At 40.2% G+C, this 12,500-nt stretch overlaps 1 long non-coding RNA gene across 5 annotated transcripts in view; it reads right to left on the bottom strand.

Moving 5' to 3' along the window:
* Positions 1–6,042: 6,042 nt before the first annotated feature.
* LOC123502403 overlaps positions 6,043–12,500 on the bottom strand; it is a 140,211-nt gene continuing 133,753 nt past the window's right edge. For 2 of the 5 annotated variants that reach the window (XR_006674021.1, XR_006674020.1), the window contains 3 exons: positions 8,424–8,700; positions 6,777–7,052; positions 6,043–6,441 (listed from right to left, as the gene is read on the bottom strand). This is a non-coding gene — a long non-coding RNA (uncharacterized LOC123502403). Of the gene's footprint in view, positions 6,442–6,776; positions 7,053–7,705; positions 7,726–8,423; positions 8,701–10,267; positions 10,283–12,500 lie in introns of those variants that run through there. The other 3 variants (XR_006674022.1, XR_006674024.1, XR_006674023.1) reach the window with 3 other exon arrangements.

A 12,500-nucleotide genomic window follows, 5' to 3' on the forward strand; every position in this document is an offset into this window, starting at 1 on the left:
TTTTGAGGGTATATTTAAACAGTTTGGCATATTTTAAGGGCATTTTAGATAGTTTGGCATGTGTTGAGGGTATTTTGAGACAGTTTGACGTGTTTGGTGGGCAGTTTAAGACAATTTAGCATATTTTGAGACAGTTTAGCATGTTTGAGGATATTTTAAAACAGTTTGACATGTTTTATGGCCATATTGAGACAGTTTGGCATGTTTTGAGGGCATTTTCAGAGTTTGACATGTTTTGAGGGCATTTTAATACATTTTGGCAGGTTTTGAGAGCAATTTGAAACAGTTTGGCTGGTTTTCAGGGTATATTAAGACAATTTGAGAGGTTTTGAGGTGAGTTAAAGACAGTTTGGCAGGTTTTCAGGCCATATTAAGACAGTTTTGAATGTTTTGAGGGCAATTTTAGACAGTTTGGCAAGTTTTGAGGCCATATTAAGACAATTTGACATGTTTTGATGGCATTTTAAGAGTTTGGCAGATTTTGAAGGCATATTAAGGCAGTTTGGCAGATTTTGAGTGCAATTTATATATATATATATATATATATATATATATATATATATATATATATATATATATATATATATATATATATATATATAGTTAGGCATTTTGCATTATTGTAAATAACAGCATATTCTTATTTGATTTATAATTAACAGTGGTAGTGGTAGCCTTTTCCAAGATATCATACTGGAATAGGTGGAAGCTTGAATTATATATGTATATTATTAATTTTAATGGTAGTTTAATTTTTGAGTTACTTGTGTTAACCTAAGGATGTAAAATTTCCATAACTAAGAAAGTAACGATTCTGTTTTGTAATCATGTGCATTGTGTATAATTTGTTGCATATTAATTATTTAAGATCATAGCAATACACTAGAAATTTAGAATAAACTAAACTTTTTTCTATTTAATTGAAAAGATTAGGTGAAAGCTCATTTTTCTGAATTGGTCTACTAATGTGTAATGAATTAATATCAAAGGATGTCAGATTTAATTAAAGAGAAACATACACAACAAAATGAGTTTCTTTTGCTAATATTTTGTCTGTTTTACAATTTTAATAATTTTAAAAATATTTTCGACCGCCAAAATATCGTCAATAAAATTAATAATGAAAATGCACAAGACCAAATGGTCGCTAAAGGAGTAAGAAGTAAGAATTTAAAATAACTGACAAGAATCAGAAGACTGAGAAGATATTCATTCCAATTACTGAGTAATTTACCTTTTCAAAATGGCTTCACAAAGCTTCTAGAATTGCTCCTATTTCACAAACGTTCTCAGAAGGACTCACAGCATCCCCCAAAACAAAGCCTCCCATCTGATAACGCTCACCGTCCACCAACTCATCCTGGTGTCCAGTGCAGTAATCACTATAAGTAGTAGTATCGGTATCGGCCCAATTAGGTGGTATTGGTATCGTTATCGGAATCGGCCAAAATTTTGGTATTGGTACATCTTTAATTTGAGACAGATTTGGCATGTTATGAAGGCATTTTAAGGCAGTTTGTCATGTTTTGAGGATATTTTAGGACAGTTTGGTATGTTTTGAGGCATTTTAAGATAGTTTGCCAGGTTTTGAGGAAATTATAAGACAGTTTGATATGTTTTGATAGGATTTTAAGACAGTTTTGCATGTTTTGAGGTCAGTTAAAAAAGTTTGACATGTTTTAACGGCATTTGAGTTGCGTTCAGTTCAGTTTACAAAATAGTGAAGGTGACTCAATATAAACAGTGCACCTCTCATTACAGGAAAGTCAAGACACACTGCTGCTGGAACACTGCACCACCAAGCCAAGACAAGACAAGCGACAACACAACACAAGCCTTCTACAACACCTACAGCCATCAGCAACACCCAGAGTACAAGACAACACCTGGAGCCATGAAGAATAGTTAGGATAGATTAGCAGTTTGGCATTTTTAATTATAAGGACATTTTAAGACCATTTGGCATGTTTTTATGGTATTTTAAGACCATTTGATATGTTTTTATGGTATGTTAAGACCATTTGGCATGTTTGTATGATATTTTAAGACCATTTGGCATGTTTTTATGGTATTTTAAGACTATTTGGCATGTTTTTATGTTTTAAGACCATTTCACATGTTTTTATGGTATTTTAAGACCATTTGGCATGTTTTTATGGTATTTTAAGACCATTTGGCATGTTTTTTATGGTATTTTAAGACCATTTGGCATGTTTTTGAGGGCATTTGAAGAAAGTTTGGCTATGGTAATACCCTTTTATTGACATTAACCCCTTCAGTACCATGACACATTTCCATATTCCTTGTGGTGACTATTTGGTGATTTTGTACAGCTTCACAAACTCATGTGGGGGTGAAAATTGTGAAGACTATGGCCATTAATCTTGTAACCTTCATAGACCTTCGATAATGTCAATAAAATGGTCTAATGGTGCACAAATCTCAAGGTAAAAATGTGTCCCAGTACTGAAGGGGTTAAGAAGGGTGTATGGAGGTGACAAGATTAATGGGCACAGTCTTCACTATTTCAATCCCCCACATGAGTTTGTGAAGCAAGTGTTGGATTCTCTGGACAAAGATGCAGTGTCCTTGTTAAGAGATTCACTCAGCACTCACTCACTCCTTCACTTACTGAACTCAGAGGGAATGAAGAATGTGCATTGTTGCTGCTTGTGTGTCAGACAAAGGCCTGTATTCACAAACACTTAGCTGTCTCAACAACACGCCTTCCAAGGCCACAGAGATCACTGGCAGGGTTTTCATGAGTGTTTCTCCACTTAATATTATAGAAATGTCACTCTGCCTCAGGAACCATAAAAATACCCTTATTCTCTCATCACCACTGTTTTCCAAGGCCACACAGATGACTGGCAGGGTTTTCAAGACTGTTTCTCCACTTAATAATACAGAAATCTTGTCATTCTGCCTTTACAACTGTAAAAACATTCTTCAAAACTCTTTATTCTCTCTCTATGACAATTTTCCAAGGCCACAGAGATGACTGGCAGGGTTTTCAAGACTGTTTCTCCGGTAAATAATATAGAAATCTTGTCATTCTGCCTTTAGATCTCTCTCTCTCTCTCTCTCTCTCTCTCTCTCTCTCTCTCTCTCTCTCTCTCTCTCTCTCTCTCTCTCTCTCTCTCTCTCTCTCTCTGGATCTTTCTTAATGGCAATCTCTCTCTCTCTCTCTCTCTCATGGATCTTTCTTAATGTCAATGAAATGGTCTAATGGTACACAAATCTCAAGGTAAAAAATGTGTCCCAGTACTGAAGGGGTAAAAATAGTGAAGATTATGGCCATTAATCTTCTGCCTTCAATAGATCTTTCCAAGTGTCAAGAAAATGGTCTAATGGTATGCAGATCTCAAGGTAGAAATGTGTCCCAGTACTGAAGGGGTTAAAATAGTGAAGACTTGCCATTATTCTTCTGCCATCTATAGACCTTTCCTGATGTCAATAAAATGTCTAATTGTACACAAATTTCAAGGTAAAAATGTGCTTCAATGTTGAAGGGGGTTAAAATAGTGAAGAATGTGGCCATTAGTCTTCTGACGTGTATAGATCTTTCCTACTGTCAATAAAATGGTCTAATGGTACACAAAATCTCAAGATGTCCTAGTATTAAAGGGATTAAAATAATGACGAATGTGGCCGTTAATCTTCTGACCTCTGTATACCTTTCCTAATGTCAATAAAATGGTCTAATGATACAGAAATGTCAAGGTAAAAATGTGTCCCAGTACTGAAGGGGTTAAAATAGTGAAGACTGTGACCATTAACCTTCTGATGTCTATAAACTTTTCCTAATATCAATAAAATGGTTTAATGGTACACAGATCTCAGGGTAAAAATGTGTCCCAGTACTGAAGGGGTTGAAATAGTGAAGACTGTGGCCATTAATCTTGTGATCTCCATACACCTCTCCATTTTATTGATATTAGCAAGGGTCTATGGTGGTCAAAGGATTAATGGCTACAGCCTTCACTATTTTAATCCCTTCAGTACTGGGACACATTTTTACCTTGAGATTTTTGTACCATTAGACCATTTTATTGATATTAGCAAGGGTGTATGGAGGGCACAAGATTAATGGCCACAGCCTTCACTATTTTAACCCCTTCAGTACTGGGACACATTTTTTCCTTGAGATTTGTGTACCATTAGACCATTTTAATGACATTAGCAAGGGTGTATGGAGGGCACAAGATTAATGTGTGTGTGTTGTTTTAAAAATGTTTTCATGGATATTATTACTATTTGATTGTTTACTTTGATTGCTCTCTCTCTCTCTCTCTCTCTCTCTCTCTCTCTCTCTCTCTCTCTCTCTCTCTCTCTCTCTCTCTCTCTCTCTCTCTCTCTCTCTCTCTCTCTCTCTCTCTCTCTCTCTCTCTCTCTCTCTCTCTCTCTCTCTCTCTCTCTCTCTCTCTCTCTCTCTCTCTCTCTCTCTCTCTCTCTCTCTCTCTCTCTCTCTCTCTCTCTCTCTCTCTCTCTCTCTCTCTCTCTCTCTCTCTCTCTCTCTCTCTCTCTCTCTCTCTCTCTCTCTCTCTCTCTCTCTCTCTCTCTCTCTCTCTCTCTCTCTCTCTCTCTCTCTCTCTCTCTCTCTCTCTCTCTCTCTCTCTCTCTCTCTCTCTCTCTCTCTCTCTCTCTCTCTCTCTCTCTCTCTCTCTCTCTCTCTCTCTCTCTCTCTCTCTCTCTCTCTCTCTCTCTCTCTCTCTCTCTCTCTCTCTCTCTCTCTCTCTCTCTCTCTCTCTCTCTCTCTCTCTCTCTCTCTCTCTCTCTCTCTCTCTCTCTCTCTCTCTCTCTCTCTCTCTCTCTCTCTCTCTCTCTCTCTCTCTCTCTCTCTCTCTCTCTCTCTCTCTCTCTCTCTCTCTCTCTCTCTCTCTCTCTCTCTCTCTCTCTCTCTCTCTCTCTCTCTCTCTCTCTCTCTCTCTCTCTCTCTCTCTCTCTCTCTCTCTCTCTCTCTCTCTCTCTCTCTCTCTCTTATCTTTGAATATTTGTTAACTTGAAAAGTTGTTTAAAAATCATTTGTGAAGTTGAAATTTCTTAAAATTTTGCAAAGTTGAAAATTCATGTTAATATTTATTGTATATTATAAATTGGTGTTAATATTTATTGTATATTAAGTTGAAATGTATTGTAGACTTAAATTCTTTTATATATTATTTATTATTAAGTTGAAAATCATTGTAGACAATTTTTTTTATACTGTTAAGTTGAAAATTTGTCTATTTATTGTCTAGACTTTTTCATCATAGGATTTTGCTCACTTTTTATACTCAGTTTTTATTTTTAAGTTGAAAATTTGTGTAGACTTTCTCTGTATTCTTTGTATATATATTGTTTTATTCAGTTGAAAATATTTGTGGTTTTTTTTTCAGGCAATGTGTAATAATGTCAAAAATTGAATAAAAGTGTAGGGAGACTCTTGTATTTAATTTTGGCTCCAATATGCATCCACCTTATCTCCGGAGACTCTTTAGAGTATTTTCGACTTAGTACGATTTAGGGCCCGTTTTTCGGCTTTTTTTTTGCCATTTTTCTAGATTTTACCATTTTTTAGATTTTTACCATTTTAGTGTTTTTGGCCAGTAGTGCTGCTGTATTTTATGTAGTACGATATAGGGCCCGTTTTTCGGCTTTTTTTTGCCATTTTTTCTAGATTTACCATTTTTTTCTAGATTTTTTACCATTTTTAGTGTTTTTTTGGCCAGTAGTGCTGTATTTTATGTAGACCGTTTGAAGATTTTTCAGCCAGATGGTATTTTGGGACCATTTTTACATTAAGTTATTGATGTCATGTAACTTTTTCGCTTTAGTTTCATTTCCTAACAACCACTTTTTTTTTTGTATTGCTTATGATAATAAATAGAAAAAGCTTCAAATCTAGCGCGTTTTATTTCTGAGGTGTGATCGTTTAGAGCGAGTGTAGGTGGTGGTCAATGGAGGCAATATTGGTGTCAGACGGATCCAAGCCAGCTTGAGGCGACTACTCACTGAAACCACCCACAACCCACAAATATTCCCAGGAAAGGAAATTTACCGAAACAAAAAGATTTTTTTACACATTATTATTCAGTAGTGACAACAGATCCAAGTACAGTGACACCACCATAATGAGGTGGTAGTGGCAGCAAGCGTTGAATAGGAGGATGTCTGCTATGCGAAGCTGAATCTCTGGACTGCGGTGGAGTTAGTGGTGGTGGTGTAGCAGGTGTTTGCCAGGCCGCTGCGAGGCGAAGTCCCTCAGTGCCAGTAGCTGCGACGGCGACACGTGTATTAGCGGGACGGCAGTGAAGGCCCAATGCGAGGCAGTGCCCCTCCGAGTAGCGGTAGCAGCGGCGGCAACGGTCAATGTAGGCCCAGTGCGAAGCCAGAGAGTCCTTCCCTTGATGGTGCAGGACGCACGGGATCGCTGCAGTCACGGCTTCGGATCACCAACTCCTGTAATGGAGAAAAATGAACTGATTATCTCCATATGTACCACGCCACACTGTCCTACAATACACACTTCACTGCCTCAGTCAGCCTCTCACTCGCCCTCCTCGATCGTTATTCCACTTACACTCCAGTTACACCCTTCTCCCTCGTTCTCCTCCCAGCGTCTCCCGTGTGACGTAGCATCCTGGCCCTTCACCATCCTGACACTCCCATCCCTTCATTCTCACATCTCCCACGCGTCTCAGTAAACCACACCACGTCAAACCCCCTCAAACTTCCCCCCCCCCCACACCCGATCCTCACACCCACACAACCAATCTTGCCACACATTCATCTACCTGGTTAGTGGAATCTTCCGTGTCTGCCGTCATCTGTAGGTTCTCGTCTCCAATCCTCCGCCTCACCACACTTGCCTCGCCTCTATCACCCACTCACCCAGCCAGTCTCCCTCAACGGCGGCAGCGGCGGTGGCGGTCGTTAAGAGTAGACCGTGTGCGCGATGCAATCTTACGGCGGAGGCTTCTAGAAGTGTTGGTAGTGAGCGTTGTCCGTCAAAGTGCAAGGTAGACGAGGCTCATTACCGCTGTGGAGTCAGGCCTTTGGATCGTCAACGCCTGTAATGGGACAAGAATAAGCATGAACAAAGCAGTACCTTGTTTACTTGTTCACTAATTATCCCTACAGCTAACAAGCAAGATTACCCTAAGCAAACTCCTTCACTGCCTCAATCAGCCTTTCACTCTTCATTCTACGTATTCTTACCACCACCAATACCATCACAAAAACATGAACAGCAGTATCTTTTTCACTAATTATCTCTAAATGACCAACACCACACATTCCCTTCACGTCTTCACTTCCATCCATAATGTGCCCAAACTCACTCTAAACACTTTATTCCCCCATCTGTCTGTCCTAAAACTCAACCATTGCCTCAGCCAACCTTTCACTCGTCTCTACTCAGTTACACGTCTTCACAGTGCCCTAACCCAGCCAAACACTCGCACCACACCATCCATCCCTTCTGTCTTCTATTTTATCACACTGCATTCAGTTAGTTCCCACTCTGCCTCCTCTTGCCACGAGCCATTCACGCTCACTTCATTCCTCCCAGCCATTCTCAACCCTCCCCACACACACAAACCCTCCCACCGTCACTCGTGAACCTCGAACCATTTACGCCAGCCTACCACTTCAAGAACTAATTTCATGGTTATATCCCCAAACTTATCGTTATGCTACCACATCTCGCTTCTAATGCACGTACCTTGAAACACCAGCCTCGTTACGTTAGGAAATCCTGTCCACTCATTCTTTTCGCCGATTCTGGTACCTATTCTATAACGAGGGAACCACAATGACTAACCTGAAACATTTTAGCCTCAAATACAACTTACTTAAAGGAGTTCTATAGTAACGCGACCCGTTTAATCCCTTCAGCACCAAGACGCGTTTTCATATTCCTTGTTACTATTTGGTGATTTTATACAACTTGAGAAACCTTGTGACATCCATACACGCTTTGTAATATCAATAGAATGATCTAATCGTACACACATCTCAAGGTGAAAATGCGTCACAGTACTGAAGAGGTTAAGCGTAATTCTTCCTTCCTACACAACTACAATGACCACGAAAACACTACACTTGTTACAGCCATTACACAAATCTATTCTGAACCCACGTTACTCTAACCACACTAGTGAATGAACGACCATCTGCCCTTATTGTCATCTACAAGTAAATTTAACATCCACACGTAGCGATGGTTCCTGATACATCCTACATTGACACACAGACATCGTACAATTAACCTTCCAATAGACGCAGTGCACATCCTACACATACCCAGTTATCCTTTATCAGTCAACATTCCTAACAACCTTCAAGTTACTAACAATTTCCTATCACCACTGCAGTGTCAACGCGCACACAACACCCAACACCTCACACCTACACTATTCGTTTACATAAAAACCACTAACCTCTCCTCCTGTGCTGTGCTGTGCTGTGCTGTGGTCCGATAATCTCACAGCAGCGGCACGTCACCTCGCCGCACGAAGACCCACACAGATCAAGCTTCCCGTTGCTGTTCCTGCCGCTACTGAACGTCACGCCCACGACAAGACAGACGGACACTGGGCTGCATAGACTCGAGGGGTCGGTGGTGGCTGGAGAGATGTAGCGAGCGTGGTGTCTGGATTAATACTGTCCCAGCTACTGCTGACGTTGCTTCGTTCTTGTCTCACCCCCTCCCCCAACCTGCCAATAAGGAAAGAGCAACTTGAGGGCAAACGAGCATATGAAACGCTGCCAGTGAACCTAACCACTGGTCCACCACCTGGATATAAACTAGCCACGCTCTTTAACTCCTTCCAAACCAACCATTACACACACTCAATTGCATTAATTTGTTTCATCAAGCATTCTCACCTTCCGTGTAGTACTTACAATATACACGATTTTTTTTATCATTATGTTGTAACAGTTTGAAGCTTCCTTCGTAATAAATGATTATGATAAGATGATAATAATAATATTCTCTCTCTCTCTCTCTCTCTCTCTCTCTCTCTCTCTCTCTCTCTCAAGTGAACCCTGCCTGTAAATCAACGAATAAAAAAAAAAAGTATCATTAACGAAAAATGAGTATAATATAATAATTTCTCTCTCTCTCTCTCTCTCTCTCTCTCTCTCTCTCTCTCTCTCTCTCTCCAAGTGAACCTTGCCTGTAAATCAACGAATAAAAAAAAAAAAAGTATCATTAACGGGAAATGAGTATAATATATAATAACAATTCTCTCTCTCTCTCTCTCTCTCTCTCTCTCTCTCTCTCTCTCTCTCTCTCTCTCTCTCTCTCTCCAAGTGAACCCTGCCTGCAAATCAACGAATCAATATTAAAAAAAATTAGTAAAAACGTATCATGAACGGATCACTTTTCTAAGGAAGCTTGAGTTGAATTGAGTTGTAAAGACGGAAATGCAACACGTTAGAAGAATGGATAGCTAACCCTTTCAGTACCGTGACACATTACGATATCCATGCTCTACGCTTACTACTGGGTGACTTTATACAGCTTCACAAACTTACGTGGGGATTAAGATAGTGAAGACTGTGGCCATTAACGAGAGTGGTGATGGAGCTGGTGCGATTGTTAGCCAGTCAGGCAGTTAGGCAGGAGCGAGGAGGCATTAAGCTACCTCTCTTAATGAACCCCTTCAGTACTGGGACACATTTTTACCTTGAGATTTGTGCACGGTTAGACCATTTTGTTGACATTACCAAGGGTCTTTGGAGGTCACCAAGTTAATGACCTGCAGGGCTGGAGCTGGTGACCTATGCTTCTTTGAATTATTACACCGCCGATAATGGTGATTGTAGTGATGATGATAATGATATGATGATGATGATGATGGTGATAATATAGTAGTAGTAGTAGTAGTAAAATAATAATATTAAATAAATAAATAAATAGATAAATAAAATAATAATGATAGTAGTAGTAGTAGTAGTAGTAGTACGATAAATGATAATAATAAATAAATAAATAAATAAACAAATAAAATAATAATAATAAATAGTAGTAGTAGTAGTAGTAGTAGTAGTAGTAGTAGTAGTAGTAGTAGTAGTAGTAGTAGTAGTAATAAAATAATAATAATAATAATAATAATAATAACAATAATAATAACACTAACAACCACTCACAACAACAATCACTAATGCCACAACAATCAGGCGATGAGAGTAAAGGTGAGGACAGTCAGTTAGAAAAGAAAGATAGGTAAGAGGAACAGCCAGCCTATCTAAGACAATATATGTATGTGAAGCTTACCTATACTGCTGACTTGGAGGGAGTTACCAGCAGGGGGGGAGAGGAAAACTGGCGGAGAATACTGAAGACGCCTCATTTCATAGGGAGTGTTTATATTGTTCTAATGTGATGATGTGTGAAGATTCCCAGTTTAGATTAGTAGAAGTAAATGACAGAGCCAGGATGTTCAGTCTATAGAAGTGAGGGAACAGTTGAGTGTCATTGAAGAAGACGAGATAACTGGTGTGTGTGTGTGTGTGTGTGTGTGTGTGTGTGTGTGTGTGTGTGTGTATGTAATTCACTGTTTGATCTGCTGCAGTCTCTGACGAGACGGCCAGACGTTACCCTACGGAACGAGCTCAGAGCTCATTATTTCCGATCTTCGGATAGGCCTGAGACCAGGCACACACCACACACCGGGACAACAAGGTCACAACTCCTCGATTTACATCCCGTACCTACTCACTGCTAGGTGAACAGCACCTACACGTGAAAGGAGACACACCCAAATATCTCCACCCGGCCGGAGAATCGAACCCCGGTCCTCTGGCTTGTGAAGCCAGCACTCTAACCACTGAGCTACCGGGTGTGTGTGTGTGTGTGTGTGTGTGAATGAGCGTGTGTGAATGAGTGTGCGTACGTGAGTGCGTGCGTGATGAGCAGCGTGCGTCCAGCGAGCGCCTACATTAAGCCTTATCGTCCACCACCACCACCACCACAACAGTCGTCAACGGGCGGGGCACCTTCACAAATTTTAAACGTGTTTTGTGCGTGTAAGGACGAGTTCCTGTGCGTGTCATCACGTAACTCACGCCTCGGAAAGTAGTAATAGTAGTAGTAGTAGTAGTAGTAGTAGTAGTAGTAGTAGTAGTAGTAGTAGTAGTAGTAGTAGTAGTAGTAGGAGAAAGATTGTGGGTCCTCTTGGGTGCGACGATGCCACTGCTATAACAGTACCTTCTTCAAAGAAAACGGAGTGATGATCGTTCTCTACTTCACTAAAAGAAGTCAGAAGAGACCCAAATACCTATGCAGCTATATAGTACATTAAATGCAATAAAGATTCTGGTTATATACATGAAAATGAGACAAGTAATTTACATGTTTGTCAAATAAGTGCACATACGAGTAGAAACAGAGTAATATATTGAGTGGTTCCTTGCTTGAGTCAAAGGTAAGAGTGTTGCCCGATTTGCTTTCTCTTGCAAGAAATATCTATTAAGGCGGAATATGAATGCCTTGGTCTGGCTGCGCAAGACAGTGTATGACGGGGAAGCGTCAGGGGGTCCTTCCATGGTGGTGAATGCCTTGGTCTGGCTGCGCAAGACAGTGTATAACGGGTAAGCGTCAGGGGGTCCTTCCATGGTAATGACCAGAGAAGTGAAGCGACACGTGCGTGGCGACCTGACTCACCCCCCCAACCTCCACGGGAAATTCCACCTGGGTCGTGAGTGGCAACGTCGCCTGACCTGATAATTATGACACATCACCGTCCATGTATATGAACTAGCTTAATTTATTTTCGTATATGACAATTATCTTTATCATCTACCACTTAATTAAGGTTTCTGAATGTTCTGAGAACGTTATATTTTTTTTATAATGCTATGACTACAGGACAGTGAGTAGCTTGTTTTTATTGGAGATTTGGCATAGTCTCACGGCAGACATGGCCAACGCCCTATGGGTAGGTACGGATGGGTATTATTATTATTATTATTATTATTATTATTAGTAGTAGTAGTAGTAGTAGTAGTAGTAGTAGTAGTAGTAGTTGTAGTAGTAGTAGTAGTAGTAGTAGTAGTAGTAGTAGTAGTAGTAGTAGTAGTAGTAGTAGTAGTAGTAGTAGTAGTAGTAGTAGTAGTAGTAGTAGTAGTAGTAGTAGTAGTAGTAGTAGTAGTAGTAGTAGTAGTAGTAGTAGCAGCAGTAGTAGAAGATTGTTTTAGTAGTAGTAGTAGTAGTAGTAGTAGTTTGTAGTAGTGTTTTAGTAGTAGTAGTAGTAGTAGTGCAGTGTAGTAGTAGTGTAGTAGTGTGTTTTAGTAGTAGTGGTGGTAGTAGTAGTGGTAGTAGTAGTGGTGCAGTGGTGGTAGCAGTAGTGGTGCAGTGCAGTGGTAGCAGTGGTGGTGGTGGTGGCAGCAGTGGTGCAGCAGTGTGGTGGTGTGTGCAGGTGGTGGTGTGGTGGTGGTGGTGGTGGTGCAGGTAGTGGTGGTGGTGCAGCAGTGGTGCAGTGGTGGTGGTAGTGGTGGTGGTGGCAGCA

This window comes from Portunus trituberculatus, chromosome 11, assembly GCF_017591435.1.
Source record: "Portunus trituberculatus isolate SZX2019 chromosome 11, ASM1759143v1, whole genome shotgun sequence".
Classification (NCBI taxonomy): Eukaryota; Metazoa; Arthropoda; class Malacostraca; order Decapoda; family Portunidae; genus Portunus; species Portunus trituberculatus.